At 42.0% G+C, this 18,082-nt stretch overlaps 1 pseudogene; it reads left to right on the top strand.

Annotated features, from left to right (window-relative positions):
* Nucleotides 1-17,009: 17,009 nt before the first annotated feature.
* On the top strand, nt 17,010-17,127 carry LOC126264061 (5S ribosomal RNA; annotated as a pseudogene).
* The last annotated feature ends 955 nt before the right edge of the window (nt 17,128-18,082 follow it).

Genomic DNA, 18,082 nt, shown 5'->3' with positions numbered 1-18,082 from the left:
AGTGTTCGTCGCTATTTGTAGTAGTTTATCCTGTAGTGAAGTAGAAGTGGGTAGTTCCTGTGAATTATTATAGGTCGAGGTTACACTCAACAACCGAGCTAGGTTAATAATTGGCTCCTTTTACCGACCTCCCGACTCAGCAGCATTAGTGGCACAACAACTGAGAGAAAATTTGGAATACATTTCACATAAATTTTCTCAGCATGTTATAGTCTTAGGTGGACATTTCAATTTACCAGATATAGACTGAACACTCAGATGTTTAGGACGGGTCGTAGGGACAGAGCATCGAGTGACATTATACTGAGTGCACCATCCGAAAAGTACCTCGAGCAATTAAACAGAGAACCGACTCGTGGAGATAACATCTTGGACCTACTGATAACAAACAGACCCGAACTTTTCGACTCTGTAAGTGCAGAACAGGGAATCAGTGATCATAAGGCCGTTGCAGCATCCTTGAATATGGAAGTTAATAGGAATATAAAAAAAGGGAAGAAGGTTTATCTGTTTAGCAAAAGTAATAGAAAGCAGATTTCAGACTACCTAACAGATCAAAACGAAAATTTCTGTTCCGACACTGACAATGTTGAGTGTTTATGGAAAAAGTTCCAGGCAATCGTAAAATGCGTTTTAGACAGGTACGTGCCGAGTAAAACTGTGAGGGACGGGAAAAACCCACTGTGGTTCAACAACAAAGTTAGGAAACTACTGCGAAAGCAAAGAGAGCTTCACTGCAAGTTTAAACGCAGCGAAAACCTCTCAGACAAACAGAAGCTAAACGATGTCAAAGTTAGCGTAAGGAGGGCTATGCGTGAAGCGCTCAGTGAATTCGAAAGTAAAATTCTATGTACCGACTTGACAGAAAATCCTAGGAAGTTCTGGTCTTACGTTAAATCAGTAAGTGGCTCGAAACAGCATATCCAGACACTCCGGGATGATGATGGCATTGAAACAGAGGATGACACGCGTAAAGCTGAAATACTAAACACCATTTTCCAAAGCTGTTTCACAGAGGAAGACCGCACTGCAGTTCCTTCTCTAAATCCTCGCACAAACGAAAAAATCTCTGACATCGAAATAAGTGTCCAAGGAACAGAAAAGCAACTGGAATCACTCAACAGAGGAAAGTACACTGGACCTGACGGGGTACCAATTCGATTCTACACAGAGTACGCGAAAGAACTTGCCCCCTTCTAACAGCCGTGTACCGCAAGTCTCTAGAGGAACAGAAGGTTCGAAATGATTGCAAAAGAGCACAAGTAGTCCCAGTCTTCAAGAAGGGTCGTCGAGCAGACGCGCAAAACTATAGACCTATATCTCTGACGTCGATCTGTTGTAGAATTTTAGAACATGTTTTTTGGTCGAGTATCATGTCGTTTCTGGAAACCCAGAATCTACTCTGTAGGAATCAACATGGATTCCGGAAACAGCGATCGTGTGAGACCCAACTTACTTTATTTGATCATGAAACCAAGAAAATATTAGATACAGGCTCCCAGGTACATGCTATTTTCCTTGACTTCCGGAAGGCGTTCGATACAGTTCCGCACTGTCGCCTGGTAAACAAAGTAAGAGCGTACGGAATATCAGACCAGCTGTGTGGCTGGATTGAAGAGTTTTTAGCAAACAGAACACAGCATTTTGTTATCAATGGACAGACGTTAAGGTAACCTCTGGCGTGCCACAGGGAAGTGTTATGGGACCATTGCTTTTCATAATATATATAAATGACCTAGTAGATAGTGTCGGAAGTTCCATGCGGCTTTTCGCGGATGATGCTGTAGTATACAGAGAAGTTGCAGCATTAGAAAATTGTAGCGAAATGCAGGAAGATCTGCAGCGGATAGGCACTTGGTGCAGGGAGTGGCAACTGACCCTTAACATAGACAAATGTAATGTATTGCGAATACATAGAAAGAAGGATCCTTTATTGTATGATTATATGATAGCGGAACAAACACTGGTAGCAGTTACTTCTGTAAAATATCTGGGAGTATGCGTGCAGAACAATTTGAAGTAGAATGATCACATAAAATTAACTGTTGGTAAGGTGGGTACCAGGTTGAGATTCATTGGGAGAGTCCTTAGAAAATGTAGTCCATCAACAAAGGAGGTGGCTTACAAAACACTCGTTCGACCTATACTTGAGTATTGCTCATCAGTGTGGGATCCGTACCAGATCGGGTTGACGGAGGAGATAGAGAAGATCCAAAGAAGATCGGCGCGTTTCGCCACAGGGTTATTTGGTAACCGTGATAGCGTTACGGAGATGTTTAGCAAACTCAAGTGGCAGACTCTGCAAGAGAGGCGCTCTGCATCGCGGTGTAGCTTGCTCGCCAGGTTTCGAGAGTGTGCGTTTCTGGATGAGGTATCGAATATATTGCTTCCCCTACTTATACCTCCCGAGGAGATCACGAATGTAAAATTAGAGAGATTGGAGCGCGCACGGAGGCTTTCAGACAGTCGTTCTTCCCGCGAACCATACGCGACTGGAACAGAAAAGGTAGGTAATGACAGTGGCACGTAAAGTGCCCTCCGCCACACACCGTTGGGTGGCTTGCGGAGTATAAATGTAGATGTAGATGTCTAGAGTGATCCCCCGTGTGTGTCTGTCCCGCTTACCTACTTTTGCTAGCACGCCACATGCCCGCAACGCCACCAGGCGCCAGCCAACGTCGCTGTCGGCAGTGGTCGCTCTCTTCACGCTTCCCAGTGTAAACTGGAACAGCCACATGGATAGTATTGTGGGGAAGACGAACCAAAGACTGTAATCGATTTCTTGCATCTTGTAATTGTTCTGTCAATAAAATACAGAGACTCTTTGCACCACACTTGTCCGTCATCTGCCAGAGCAGTGTTGTCCAGTCTGGCACCGTTACCAGGTAGCGCTGGCGGAAGACAGGGGAAAAGTTCAAAGCAGAGAAGCTCGTGTTGTACTATCGCGAAATGAGGAGACAGTGTCACGGATACGACTGCGCAAGCTGGGGTGGCGCTCATTAAAACAAAGGGATTTTTCGTTGCAGCGAGATCTTTCCACTAAGTTTCAGTCTCAAACTTTCTCCCCGAATACGAAAATATTTTTTTGGCGCAAACCTATATAGGGCAAATGATCATCGCACAAAATGAGAGAGACCAGAGCTCGCTAGGAAAGATTTTTTATGAAAATCTTTGCCAGGGGCTTAACCACGAATTGCGGAGTAGTGAAGAAGAAGTCGATGAACTTGTAGATACACACGTGTGTACGTGGCAGATGCCTCACGAGCGGCGGTGTGTTAGTTAGGCAGAACGGGCGCGACTCCGCCGCCCCTGGCGCCGCCCCCTGCTGCTCCCACGTCGCCCGCGGCCAGCTGCTGCCGTGTGCGAGCCGTCGCTGCCCTTCCTCGGTGTCGCCACGCCGGCCTCGCATTCCGGAGCATCAGGGTTCAACTCCCCGGCCGATGACCCAACGTAAGGTTTTCACAGGTTTCCCTAAATCAGCTGGAGCTAACACTGTGAAGCTTCCTTTGGAGAGAACACTGTCAATTTCTTCCCCATCTTGAGCGTGTTTTCTGCTTCTAATGATTTCCTCGTCGACGGAAATTTTAATGCCAGTATTCCTTCTTATTTTTCATTATTTTAATGGACATGTGGAGGACGTGGTTGGACAGTAAGCACAGTGATTGAAATGTTAACAAAATTTATTCTAGAAAAGAAATTTTTGTTAGCAACACCTTGGAAAGTAGTTAACTACAGTATCTTTATTGCTTATAATACATAGCTTAACCACAAAATATAACAAATCTAAGTCTAGTTGATTTCGCTTTTTAACAATTATTTTACATTTCTGTTATTAACACAACACTTACAACTGAAGCATAATGATATAATGTAATAGATTCGTTGTGTACTCATTTGGCTCCCTATAACCTTACCTCATACGCAGTAAAAAGGTGTAGACATAAATTAGGGATATCGTGATCACAAGAAAAAAAATTTTTGTAGTTTACAGGCTAAGGGTCTCTTTCTTAATTTCCGGTAATGCTTTAAAAGATCATGTGATAGGAAAATATCAGTCTTACGTTAGTGGGCATTTTAGTAGCATAGGCACTAGTAGACAGTAGAGGAATTGCAGGAAGACGTGATAGTAATACGCTAAGATAACGTTTTAATACTTATTTTCATCTTAAAAGATTTTGTTCATACTAATCAGCAAACGTGACATAGTGAAATATCTACTTCATTTCAGTGACATTACCTTGATACATTATACAAAATAGATTTATCGTCTATGCTATCCAGATAGTTGAATTCTATTAAACCATTACTGAAGATAATACCGTAAGTTAAGTAGCATAAAACTGTATTTAAAAAATCGAAACATACTGCGCCGGCCTGTATTCACTTAGGAACGTTATGAGAGTGACTGTTTGATACTGACTTTATGACCGCCTTTTTAAAATTGTTCTCGACTACAATTCACGATTCTAGCGTCAGTATAGAGAGCTTTCTAATGCAGTTTTAAGTTGTTAATCATGTGATGCCTTCAGCATCCACTATAGCTTTCCAGTTCATTTCTCAGGTAAAGAGCGTTTAATTATTACATTCCACAATTTGTAAGATTTTTATTCGTAGCATGGGCTTCTCACTTTCTGCAACCTTAAATTGTGCGGTCGTAAGCTTGTGACAAAAAGTAATCATTTCCTTATTGTAGAAGCAGTTTAGGAATCGGGCGCGTGAATACTGTGAAATATTTAACTAATTTTTCGTGTGAAGTTAGTTAATTTGATGTATTGTTCTCTTTGTTGATCTTTGTCTCCCCGGTGCTACCTGTGTAATTTAGAGCTATTCATTTCCAAGATCCCACGTGAACTTGGCAACACAACCCATGAGCTAACAATCGTTCTGTGGAAGTACAGAGTGGGCATTGCGTGTGTTTCGAGTGCAAATTTCGTACTATCCAAGACTGACCAAAGATGGTGAGTAAATTTATTTACAGTGATAAGGTGTTTCGCCATTGCATGCGATCGTTGTTGCAGAAGTTCAGTATACGTTTTGCGAGTGTTCGTGTGTAGGATTTAACAGGACGCATTTCATTTTCATGTATTAACTGGGTGCGTTTGCTTACCACCCGGCTCCCAATATAAGCTCCACTCTTAGTTTGCTATGTTGTTCGCGCCAAAGTCAGGAGTGGACCCTGAAATTCATTTTTAATGGATTATCTTAAAATAGTAGTTGTTATTCAGCCTATGTGCGGCGTGAGTAAAAGAATGCCGTACGAGAACGCTAAGCCCGAGAGCAACGTGACATTCCGCCCAGTCCCACGCGTATAACTGACTTATGAGACCATTTGGATTGGAGGGAGTGCGCATCATGTCCCCGTAACTTAATGTATGTTAATTTTCGCAGAACTGAGAGTAGGGGTGTGTGGGGGAATAAAAATGATATTTATGTGTATGGAATAGTAATTTACCGTACCCAGAAAATGTAGTCCTGAGAGGAGCCCTCGTACTATAGTAATGTGAAATGAGAAATTAGAGAAAGTAAAGACGCCATGTGGGAGTATACGGTGTGTGGCAGTGGTGCTGATGCTCTCCGTTGACTGGGTCCTTTGGTTGCTTGTGTGCCCCGTTTGCCTCATTCGTTGAGAAACAGATTCATTGAATCGTCATTAAAGATAAATACCAATGAAACAATTCGGGATGTCCCTTCGAACACTATCTGCAAGGAACGCGGTGAGAGTATCAGTATCAATCACAGGAGTCACGCCACGACCCCTTCACAGATTCGAGAAAGAGTGAAATTCATTCACTCGAATTTTGCATAGGTAAGAAAGACACGCAGGAACAAGGGTAATTTGCAGCATCCTCCTTTTATCACAGCATTTTATGTCCTGTCCTATTTTATTTATTTCACATAGCAAATCCCTACATACCGAAGCTCGTGATAGGTGTCCAGTACAAGGGGGCATAATTTTCGGTGCGCCTATTTGCATCATACTTTTGTCACAATGAGGTATATCCATGTGTTGGCCAAATGAGATCAAAGTATAGCAAATACGTCGGACTCGTTTGGACTACATGCAGTAGTTCAGTGCTTCTCCATCTAACCGCACAACGCCATCGACACAGCATCATGAAACAAGTATAAGGCTAGCCAATACTTTTCCTTCAGACGTTGCGTGTTTCTTTTTGCACGTTAGTGAAAACATTTTCAATTTCCATCAGTATTCAGGATGATATATCGTGCCTTGAGATTGGGGTTTAGTTTAAATTTTAATATTATTGGAATTAGCTGGCTTATTTAATAGTTCAGCTAGGTAAAGGAGCTCCAGCAATGGGATCCTGTTAGTTTTTGTGATGAAACAAGTCAAGTTCTTTAGCATCCGGAATCGGTCAACGGATAATATGGGTTCTGTTACTGTGTATACATACATACATACACACACACACACACACACACACACACACACACACACGCAGATGTACCAAATAGCTGTACCATCGAGCCGGCCAGAGTGGCCGAGCGGTTCTAGGCGCTACAGTACGGAACCCCGAGACCGCTACGGCCGCAGATTCGAATCCTGTCTCGGGCATGGATGTGTGTGATGTCCTCAGGTTAGTTGGGTTTAAGTAGTTCTAAGTTTTAGTGGACTGATGAGCTCAGAAGTTAAGTCCCGTAGTGCTCAGAGCCATTTTTGTACCATCAAATTTCTCCCCTCGAGACCAACACCTCTCCCCTCTTATCTGCCCCGTTATTATTCGTGGATGTCATTACTAGTGAAACTGATTTTACTGGCCGATATTTAATTTCCGTGAATAAATGACACGGTGACTTTGTAGTTATAGCTCTTAAACGTATAACATTTCCGTGGAGATGCAAGGGTACATACCAAGCCCTAGCGCCACTAAGCAGCTGCTGTCATAATGAAGTAAGTAATCTACCAAGAAGAAGGAAAAAAGGAAAACTGTCGAAATGTTGGTGACGATTTTTTGTAAATAGAACACTCTTAGAAAGACTTGCCACACTTTGTGTCAAAAATACGTCTCTGTACAACTGTTCTTTTAAATATTCAATGACGATAAAGAAATCTCTAAGCATTTTATCTACATATTACAAGTCGTACTCAGAAACACATTGACGATCTTCCGTTTACATGCTGAAACATCATCTGCGATAATCATCGCGAGTCTCAAACTCATATCGGGCTGAAATTCTTCATTTGTGCGGCCATATTGTCAGTAGTTGCTTAAACTTTATGAGAGTATTTTCGTTCACGCGTAACAGCAACAAGAAAATGTGTGCTTTTTCTCACCAGCTACGTTTCGCTATATTGCGGTAAAGCATCATCACTGATCTGTAATTAAGGAATACTACATACAAAAAGAGGGTTTCACCGTGGCTTCACCTATTGCAGGAACATTAGCCCACATTTTCACGGATCACATAGAAAAACTGATATTTGAAGAAATAATAACAAAGAAAAGCTACATCATCTGCTTGTACAGGTACATGGAGACATAATATGCATAGTAGATGAACCTAAAAACAGAATACAGAAACTACACCGATATTAATATTGCACACAGAAACATGAAGTTCACAACAGAAGAACAAAAAGAAAACTCACTCAGCTTTCTAGACATAACCATAAGAAACGACAATAACAAACACACGTTTAACAGGCACAGAAAACCTACAACAAGTGACAGTATCTTACATGCAACCTCGAATCAACCGCAGAATCAGAAACAGGTGGCAATCAGATACATGTTAAACACTCTGAACAGGATCCCCCTGAACACCTTTGATTACCTGGGCATTATAAAACAAACAGCACTGAAAATGGACGCAAAGAAACAATGGTAGATAAACTAAACTGAAAAAAGACACAAATGAAAACAAGCTTACACCAACGCGTACAACCCGCACTACTACAAAAAATAGCATACCATGCCCTACAACAACATATTCACAGATAGAAAAGATAACATATTCAAAACACGAGGCATAATCATGGCTCACAAAACGGAAAATTTAATACAAATGCACATCCCAAAACTGAAATCAGAACCAGACAGAAATTAACAATCTGGTATCTATCGACTCAGTTGCAGATATTGTGAAGAAATGTACACTGGAATAATTGGCAGGGTATTCCACACAAGGTATAAAGAACACCTTAGAATACTGAAATATGGTACAAACCATTCAACATATGCATATCATCTGTAACAAGAGTACCATAGACCAAGCAACCATGAAAAACATATGAACATCGTAAAAATCCGTAAAGACAGACACCTCCTCCCTTTCAAGGAATATTTCCACATACACAAAGCATTAACACAAAATAAATAGTGACTGAATGACCAAATAAATATTGGAAACCAGACACTATATAAAACAATTGAAAAAATCACATGAAGAAAGAGCCCGTTCCATCCTTCACACTCAGCTACCCAATCCAACCCCCAACCCCTCCTCCCCCCCACCCCAAGCCTGAAAAGGTGGCTCATATTATCAAGTTCTTCGTAAATTGGACTTGATATTGTAATCACTGAAGTAAAAAATGTTCAACTGTGTGTAGATTCCTAAGGGACCAAACCGCTGATGTCATCGGTCCCTAGACTTACACCCTACTTAAACTAACTTATGGTAAGAACAACACACACACACACACACGTCCGAGGGAGGACTCGAACCTCCACGCAATCCGTGTCATGGAGCCCAAAACCGCGCGGCCGCTCCGCGCGGCACTAAAGTAACATTTGATGCTGTACTAACCTGTGAAGTTTTATTTAGTTTCCTATTCAACTTGTGTTCATCACTTGTTTTTGTCACACAGTGTATGCTCAGATACAGATAATGAGAGAAATGAATTTGGGGACTCGGGTCGTTGATGAATTTCCTTAAAACAAACCATACCTTCAACACCAGCTATCATAGTGAAACCATCGTTTACTGTCAAATTATTTTCCAAATCTTCAGTTTTATAGTTACGTTGTAGGTTCCACAACATGACACAAAATTTTAATTCATGCCAACTGTAGTTTTATCATGTAACATATAATACTAGACTTCAATAAAAGTTTTTGTTATTTGCTAAACCTTTTTTATTTTTCTGTTTTGTGTGAATACGTTTGTGGGATAGTACAAAAATTTAACTTTTGGGTTATCTATTACAGTATAAAATATGGTTCCAATTACCTAATTACCTATTTATCAAGCAATACCCATTATTCCCGTCAAATTGCACCATTTTCTAAAATGCATCTTTGAATACATTTAGGATCATTCTTAGTAGACGGCGCTCCCCTCCCCCCTCCTCACCTCTCATGTAGGTAATGGTGAGCCCACCCACATCTCACCCCTTTTTTTTTTTTGTATCAGTCTACTGACTGGTTTGATGCGGCCCGCCACGAATTCCTTTCCTGTGCTAACCTCTTCATCTCAGAGTAGCACTTGCAACCTATGTCCTCAATTATTTGCTTGACGTATTCCAATCTCTGTCTTCCTCTACAGTTTTTGCCCTCTATAGCTCCCTCTAGTACCATGGAAGTCATTCCCTCATGTCTTAGCAGATGTCCTATCATCCTGTCCCTTCTCCTTATCAGTGTTTTCCACATATTCCTTTCCTATCCGATTCTGCATAGAACTTCCTCATTTCTTCCCTTATCAGTCCACCTAATTTTCAACATTCGTCTATAGCACCACATCTCAAATGCTTCGATTCTGTTCTGTTCCGGTTTTCCCACAGTCCATGTTTCACTACCATACAATGCTGTACTCCAGACGTACATCCTCAGAAATTTCTTCCTCAAATTAAGGCCGGTATTTGATATTAGTAGACTTCTCTTGGCCAGAAATGCCTTTTTCGCCATAGCGAGTCTGCTTTTGATGTCCTCCTTGCTCCGTCCGTCATTGGTTATTTTACTGCCTAGGTAGCAGAATTCCTTAACTTCGTTGACTTCGTGACCATAAATCCTGATGTTAAGTTTCTCGCTGTTCTCGTTTCTACTACTTCTCATTACCTTCGTCTTTCTCTGATTTACTCTCAAACCATACTGTGTACTCATTAGACTGTTCATTCCGTTCAGCAGATCATTTAATTCTTCTTCACTTTCACTCAGGATAGCAATGTCATCAGCGAATCGTATCATTGATATCCTTTCACCTTGTATTTTAATTCCACTCCTGAACCTTTCTTTTATTTCCATCATTGCTTCCTCGATGTACAGATTGAAGAGTAGGGGCGAAGGGCTATAGCCTTGTCTTACACCCTTCTTAATACGAGCACTTCGTTCTTGATCGTCCACTCTTATTATTCCCTCTTGGTTGTTGTACATATTGTATATGACCCGTCTCTCCCTATAGCTTACCCCTACTCTTTCAGAATCCTGAACAGCTTGCACCATTTTATATTGTCGAACGCTTTTTCCAGGTCGACAAATCCTATGAAAGTGTCTTGATTTTTTTTTAGCCTTGCTTCCATTATTAGCCGTAACGTCAGAATTGCCTCTCTCGTCCCTTTACTTTTCCTAAAGCCAAACTGATCGTCACCTAGCGCATTCTCAATTTTCTTTTCCATTCTTCTGTATATTATTCTTGTAAGCAGCTTCAATGCATGAGCTGTTAAGCTGATTGTGCGATAATTCTCGCACTTGTCAGCTCTTGCCGTCTTCGGAATTGTGTGGATGATGCTTTTCCGAAAGTCGGATGGTATGTCGCCAGACTCATATATTCTACACACCAACGTGAATAGTCGTTTTGTTGCCACTTCCCCCAATGATTTTAGAAATTCTGATGGAATGTTATCTATCCCTTCTGCCTTATTTGACCGTAAGTCCTCCAAAGCTCTTTTAAATTCCGATTCTAATACTGGATCCCCTACCTCTTCCAAATCGACTCCTGTTTCTTCTTCTATCACATCAGACAAATCTTCACCCTCATAGAGGCTTTCAATGTATTCTTTCCACCTATCTGCTCTCTCCTCTGCATTTAAAAGTGGAATTCCCGTTGCACTCTTAATGTTACCACCGTTGCTTTTAATGTTACCAAAGGTTGTTTTGACTTTCCTGTATGCTGAGTCTGTCCTTCCGACAATAATATCTTTTTCGATGTCTTCACATTTTTTCTGCAGCCATTTCGTCTTAGCTTCCCTGCACTTCCTATTTATTTCATTCCTCAGCGACTTGTACTTCTGTATTCCTGATTTTCCCGGAACATGTTTGTACTTCATCCTTTCATCAATCAACTGAAGCATTTCTTCTGTTACCCATGGTTTCTTCGCAGCTACCTCCTTTGTACCTATGTTTTCCTTCCCAACTTCTGTGATGGCCCTTTTTAGGGATGTCCATTCCTCACCCTTTCCGAACTGTAAAAACGGGGCGATCCGACAGCCGGCAGCTCAAGGCGTGGAGTGTGCGTCAGCCCCCAAGCCAAACCTGCCCTGATTCAGCAGCGCAACGCGCTCTCACCGTGGCCGTTGTACACCTGGCCAACATCGGCCGCCAGTTTCCACGAGGACGCGTCCTGCCCTCCTGCATAAACTAACCACCGCCCTAGTACACTCGTTTTACGTTCTTAGGCTAGATGTTTGGCGGCTTGCAGAGACTCTCAGTTTTGTATAGTAGAATGACTGCAGCAGACTCCGAAGAACGCGATCATGTTATGCTGTAGGTGCGATCTTCCATCCTGCATCAACAAACTGACGTAATGGAGCCGCAGATGAGACTAAAAAGAATTGTGCAGGTCAAGAAACTGGTCATTCCTTAACTACCCACCTGTCAACGAAGACATCATTCAGTGAACAAACAACGTATCTGGAGTGTACTGGAGCCCCATTTTTAGTAAACCATTTGCTTCCTCTTATTTCCAGCGTCATATTCTAAAGCTAGTCTGGAAGAGTGCTCTGCTACATCGTAGAAGACAGCATGTGTCATTCTTTCTGCAAGAAGGAGTCAACGTAGTGGAAGCTCACTTACAGTACATTAACTCATAGATCAGCGTTATCCCCTACATTTATCTTAACCCGCACATTAGCCTTTAAATAGTACTCGTGTCTGGTCTGAATTACGCAATAAGGCTACTCTGTCGCCTCCAAATGTTGGCTCCTCTGTAAATAAGACTGAAGGAACAATCACAGTTTCAGCAATAGAATCTCCAGCAGGACTCCTTCGTGTCGGACGAGAGACAGACGAAAGACGCTGCCCACGTTGTTGGGAGAAACTTTTCTTTGAGACAAAATGTTCGTTAATGATTCCCAGCAGTTCTAGGTATCCTTCTGTATTGGTTATGCCCCTGAGAGGCGCTCTGTGATGTGTGTATACAATATGTGGTCCCTATAAACACTCATCTGCTTTGCATGAAACAGGATAGGCCGAGGCAGTTAAAATTCCTGATTCCTTTCTAAACAATCTCTCTTCAGAAAGAGACAATCAGTTCCAAGGTTCTCTCGTTGAAACTCACTTTGTCAATTTACTAGGGTAGGCAGTGTGCAATGTGGTTAGTAGTCCCTGTTAGTTCCGTGAAATGTCATCTTCCCTGAGACACCAGATTCTATATGATACCTAGCGTTGGTGGGCAGCATTAGCGAACATTTTCTTTTCAACAAAAGTTGTTCCTGGTCTTGTTTTATTTTGAGAAATATGTCAATCTCTCCAAATTTTTAATATTGCTCTCGCATGTCCTATAAATGAGATCAGGATTCGAAGAATATTATTTGAAATATACTTCCGTCTTCACCACTTTTGGCGAGTACTAGTCAATGAGACTTTATGACTCCGCGTTTTTGACAAAGTTTCTTCAAAATTCTTTCAGTGATTCTGACGCTTTTCTGTTTGAAATTTTTAATTTTTTACGTCATCGTGACAATACTGGTATAAGGATAAAAACATCTTTTGTGAACAGTTTGTATCTATATATCCCAACTTGTAGCTAATCTTGCAGCGTGTTGTGGTAGTTATAGATTTGATGGTGTAAGATTTTAAAAAAATTGTGCACAACATATATTAGTATTATGAAACATATTTTTTCTATATCTTCTTACGCGAGCTTTTTGGCAGGCAAACGGATCACAGTGCTGGATCACCCACCGTATTTGTCGGATTTCAGCCCAGCCAACTTCCGCTTGTTCCCCAATTAAAAGTTTATAATGAAAGGTCATCATTACGACTCAGTGAATGACATCCTAGAAAACTGCACTGCGCTACTAATACAATTCCAAAATAGGGTGACAATGGTTGTTTCAAACACTTTTAAAATGATTTCAGCTATGTATTGATTCAGGGGGAGACAATTTTGAATAAGTAGAGTGGTTCAGTGAACGTAATCCGTGACTTATATTTTCATAGCTACAGTTACATTGTGTATATGCAAAGAACATCCATAGTAACGCTATAAAGGCGAAACTATATTTGTCTGTTAGCTTTTCACAACTAAACCGCTGAACCGTTTTCGATGAAATTTGATGTGGAGATACATTGAACCCTGAGGGAGAATAAAATACTTTAGAAAGAACAAGATATTCATTGATTTGAACAGTACAACGTGATGTAGCGAAAAATATTTACTATTTGATAAAGCGTTTCCTCTTTGATTTTCAACTTCATCATATTTATGAAAATGTTTTTATTGATTATACGTTCTACGTAATACAATTCAACATAATTAATAATAATTAAAACAATGCTTATCCAATCCTCAACGTGTTTAATACATACGCCTATAAGAATAATAGTAAATGCGAAAGTGGTTCTGTCGGTGACGTTTTCACAACTAAACCACTGAACTGATTTGAAACAGCTGAAATTGTGTATGGAGATAGCGTCAACCCTGACGAAGAACATAGGCTACTTTAGAAAGTCAAAAGAGTAATAGACCCATAACAGGATGAAGCAGGGAGTGGGACATCAGTTTTTACATCATTGAACATAAGTGTGTCAAAATAATTATTAAATTTGTTACGCAATGCAGAGTTGTGCACTCCTGCCCATGCGCCTTAACGCGTCTTCGTGCATTGGGCTAATTTAAAGAAAGAGGGGGGGGGGGGGGGGGGGAGGGAGAGAGAGAGAGAGAGAGAGAAAGGGGTGGAGGTGAACGTCGCGAGCTGTGCTGACCTGGACAGGCAGACATCTGAGGGCAGCAGATGTCATTGCATGCGCTTACTCATCATTACTTATCACAACAAAACTAGTGAGACGTGTGCGCAGCGACAGGTACATCTGTATCAACATCTACTCCAAATTGACAGATAGTCTTTTTATATCATTAACATAATTGTGTTAATGGCCCCAAAACACATTATCATATAACTGAAACAATTGCATGTAACAAATTATGAAATAAGCTAGAAAATATATTTCTATTCATATGGCACTCATGTTAGGTTGATAATGAGAGTAAAAAATTGGGATAAAAAAGATAGCACGACAGAGAAAATATTTCTAGTTACCAACAATTATAACCAGCAAAAACGTCATCCATATGCTTCGAATATTTATGAAATAAGCTAGAGGCGTTCAAAATTAAAAACTGGAAAAAATCACAATGTCAGAGAAAATTTATCTGCATACCAGTAAAAATAACCAGGTAAAATGCCGTTGATACTCTTCATTCTGGAGAAACAAGAAATATATTTTTAAATATCTTATACAAAAGAACCGTTTAAATGATCAGTGGGTAGACATGAATACCTATTGTAAACTTTAAGTGACTAGTTTCACATCATCGCAATTAATTGTACGAATGATGCATTGAATATGAAACTAACTGATTAAATAACTAACTATTACGCCATATGCAGTACTTTGTTCGCTTACGAACTGTACACTACGTAGTGTTAATACATGTTCTACATTAGTTTCACACTTATGTTTTCTTGACTCGCAGAAAGGTCAGCACAACGTGTTACCAAATCTGTGTTTTTGATTAGTTTGTACAAAGTGTTGCAGACGGCTGGTAGTCAGTTAGGCCAACTTGGGAAGCTCCCAAAAGCTGCCACTGTTTGGGCGCCGGAGACTGAAGTGAGAAATTCGTTGTCTCCCCAAACTGACACGTTGTCCCGCACGCTTGTAAGGTGTGTTACAGAAATTGTAACTGCGTGGCTGCCCATTACTGGAAATTATGCAATTGTTCTTCTCTTTTCCAACGCAGAAAACTGCTTTTTCGCTTTCAAGCTGTTCAATTTGGGACGACACATGAAGCACAGATGAGCACATTTTCATTATTAACTGGCTGTATTCTTCAGGGACCACAGAGAGGTCGCTGTCGTATAAGACTGAATGTAGGCGCGCCATTTACGCAGAGAGAGAAATAAAACTGATGTTGTCATTAAACTGCGTTGCATGGAGAGGAGGACTGCCATTTCGGCAGTTGGAGACAGCTGTTAGCCAAAAATACTGCAGTCACGTTTGTGGTGCGCTGGTGAGGAGAGAGTTTCCCGAGATCTGTGCGCGACAGGCTGTTGAACAGGTCCCTCCCTGCGGCTCCTTACGTGATGATAAGGCAAGTGGAAGATAAATGATTGAATGTGGGGGGGCAAGTGCTTCGGCGCCGTCTTGTGGAGTCTCGCATCAGATCAGCTCTCACTGTAAGACGGCGTCGAAAGTTTTGGAAATAGCCAAATTTCTCATGAACATTTAAGTTATATAGTGGCCGCAAATGTCATAGTATACCTCGCCCCAGTCAGCGTTGCTAAACCTGTGGTTTAATGGATCTATGATCATTAATTTTAGAAATGTGTGAGAATTCTGTAGTAGATTACAGTCTACAACACAGGAGAGCGTAAGTGCCCCTACCTTTGAGTCGCCGCTTTTGGACGCCTACGTCTATTAATCAGTTTGTCATTCTGGTACGGGTCTAGTAGCCATGGCAATAGCAGCGTGGAAGAAAGTCACTTGGTACAGGGGGTGGGGAGATCATATGTGAATACATACTCGCCAGCTATTTATCTGGTGATCTGGTATGTAGCAACATTTGCGAATGGAAATTCCTTTTTGTTATGTTCAATTACGTAGTTTCATCTAACAGCAGAAAAACTGACAGGATGTACTTAATGTCATAAAATGAAATAAGTGATCGATTTTGACAATCATCGAATTCGATCTTCAGACACTGCTACACCATGTGAGCTTTTAATTTTTTTTTTAAATTAGGTGCGTGGCGAAATTGGGTAATCACAATCAAAAGAAAAGTAAACATTTATGCCGGAAAAAACTAACTCCAGGAAACAGTTTCTTCTAGGAAATTCATGCATACGACAAATTATTGGATCTTGTTTCCGTTGCTCTCGTCACGAGTGGACTGAGAAATGGAGTGACCAGCGCAGTGGCGCTACAGTTGCTGGTACTGGTTTGAGGAGGCTGTATGTAGGTGTAGGGGAGTTGCAGGGACCAGACAGTGAAGCCCCCGTGGTGACTGGGACAGCACGGCGCGGCTGGTGCAGGGTGGAGAGCAGCGGCCCACAGCCGGTGGCTGGCGAGGCTGCTGTGGTCGTGGCAGCAGCCGGGACTCCAGGGGCAGCGGCCAGAGCCGGCTGTGGGGGCGGCTGCTGCTGCTGCCGTAGCTCGCACCGGAACTCCAGCAGTGGCGGCTGGAGCTGGCACCTGGACTCCAGAAGCGTGGACGTGGCTGCTGCTGGCTGGAGCTGCGGCTGCCGCCTCAGAAGAGGTGGGCCGACGAGCAGTTGTCGGTGGGCGGCGGCGGGGGGTCTGCCTCGTAGGGCGGGATGCCGGCCAGCTGCATCGCGTCCCTCATCTGCAACAGCCGGCGCCTCGCTCTCTCCACAAACTCTGCCCCCAGCACTCTGCTACCCAGGAACAAAATACACATGTCGTCTTACCCCCAAAACTCTTCTGTTTTTCATTATGCATTCGACATCAGTCTTCCAACTACTCCAACGCTGCCCTTCACTTTTTTTTATGTCGTACGAATTCTTCCATTTTTACATAGCTACCACACACAACTTTCTGTGTAATCCGTTCTGTGTATTGTAACTTCCCACTTTTATCGTCTACTGCTCCTCCCAGGCCAACGGCCTTGCCACAGTGGTGACAACGGTTCCCGTCAGATCACCAAAGTTAAGCGCTGTCGGGCTGGGCTAGCACTTGGATGGGTGACCATCCCGTCTGCCGAGTGCTGTTGGCAAGCGGGCAGCCCCTGTGAGGCAAACTGAGGAGCTACTTGATTGAGAAGTAGCGGCTCCTGTGGTCTGAGGATGACACGGCGGCCGATCGGTACCATTCGGCTTTCGTGGCCTGTTCGGGAGGAGTTTCGTTTCGTTTACTCCTCCCAGACCCGTGTTGGCTACTTGTGGAAAGTGTAGCAGATGTTGTGTTGACGTGACCCTCCCTCTAGTAAGAATATCCTGTAGAGCTGTCTCCTTAACAATCTGGCTTCTTCTGGAAACTGTAGCCGATGCTGCGCTAACCTGACCCTCGCTCTACTAAGAATATCCTGTAGAATTCTCTTCTTCCCTATTAATTTTAATGTTTCTTCTTTTCGTGCTTCAAGTGTCCACATAATTGTTGACATTCTCCGATAACAGCACAGTTCAGTGACTTCCAGTCTTTCTACATCCTGACGTCCTCTCGTCCACGCTTCACTTGCATACTCAACTGTGCTCCATACCTCCACATTATTTTTCATTACCATATCACTATGTGATACAGCTTTTTCTATTGAAGTAAATTTTCTATATTTGTGCCATGTTACTTTTTTTAACTTTCTTGCTTGAGCAACACCGTAAAATTTAACTTTCTAGATGAAAGAACTCTCTTATTTCTAGCACTGCAGTGTCATGTTCTATTTCAGACTTTCTTATTGATTTCATCCAACGAATGCAGTAACCAGTCATTGCTTTGTACAAGAAAATGTCTTAGAAGAGTACATAATGGTCAAAACTAGAAATAAAGGACTATGAATATCTGTTCAGAAACCTTTTGAGATATCAGTTACCTTACTTCTGTCCAGGACGGTCAGGAATCAGTCGTGTAGCCTGTGTTCCTGTTAACACAAGCACGACACACACAATACTAGTCACTCTTCAGCTGCCATCATGCTTTCACCTCTAGCCTTGGTAATGGCAAGGAGAAGAGAGCCA

The sequence above is a fragment of the Schistocerca nitens genome, chromosome 6 (assembly GCF_023898315.1).
Source record: "Schistocerca nitens isolate TAMUIC-IGC-003100 chromosome 6, iqSchNite1.1, whole genome shotgun sequence".
Classification (NCBI taxonomy): domain Eukaryota; kingdom Metazoa; phylum Arthropoda; class Insecta; order Orthoptera; family Acrididae; genus Schistocerca; species Schistocerca nitens.
Note: the sequence above shows the minus strand (reverse complement) of the source record. Positions and strands in the feature narration are given on the sequence as shown.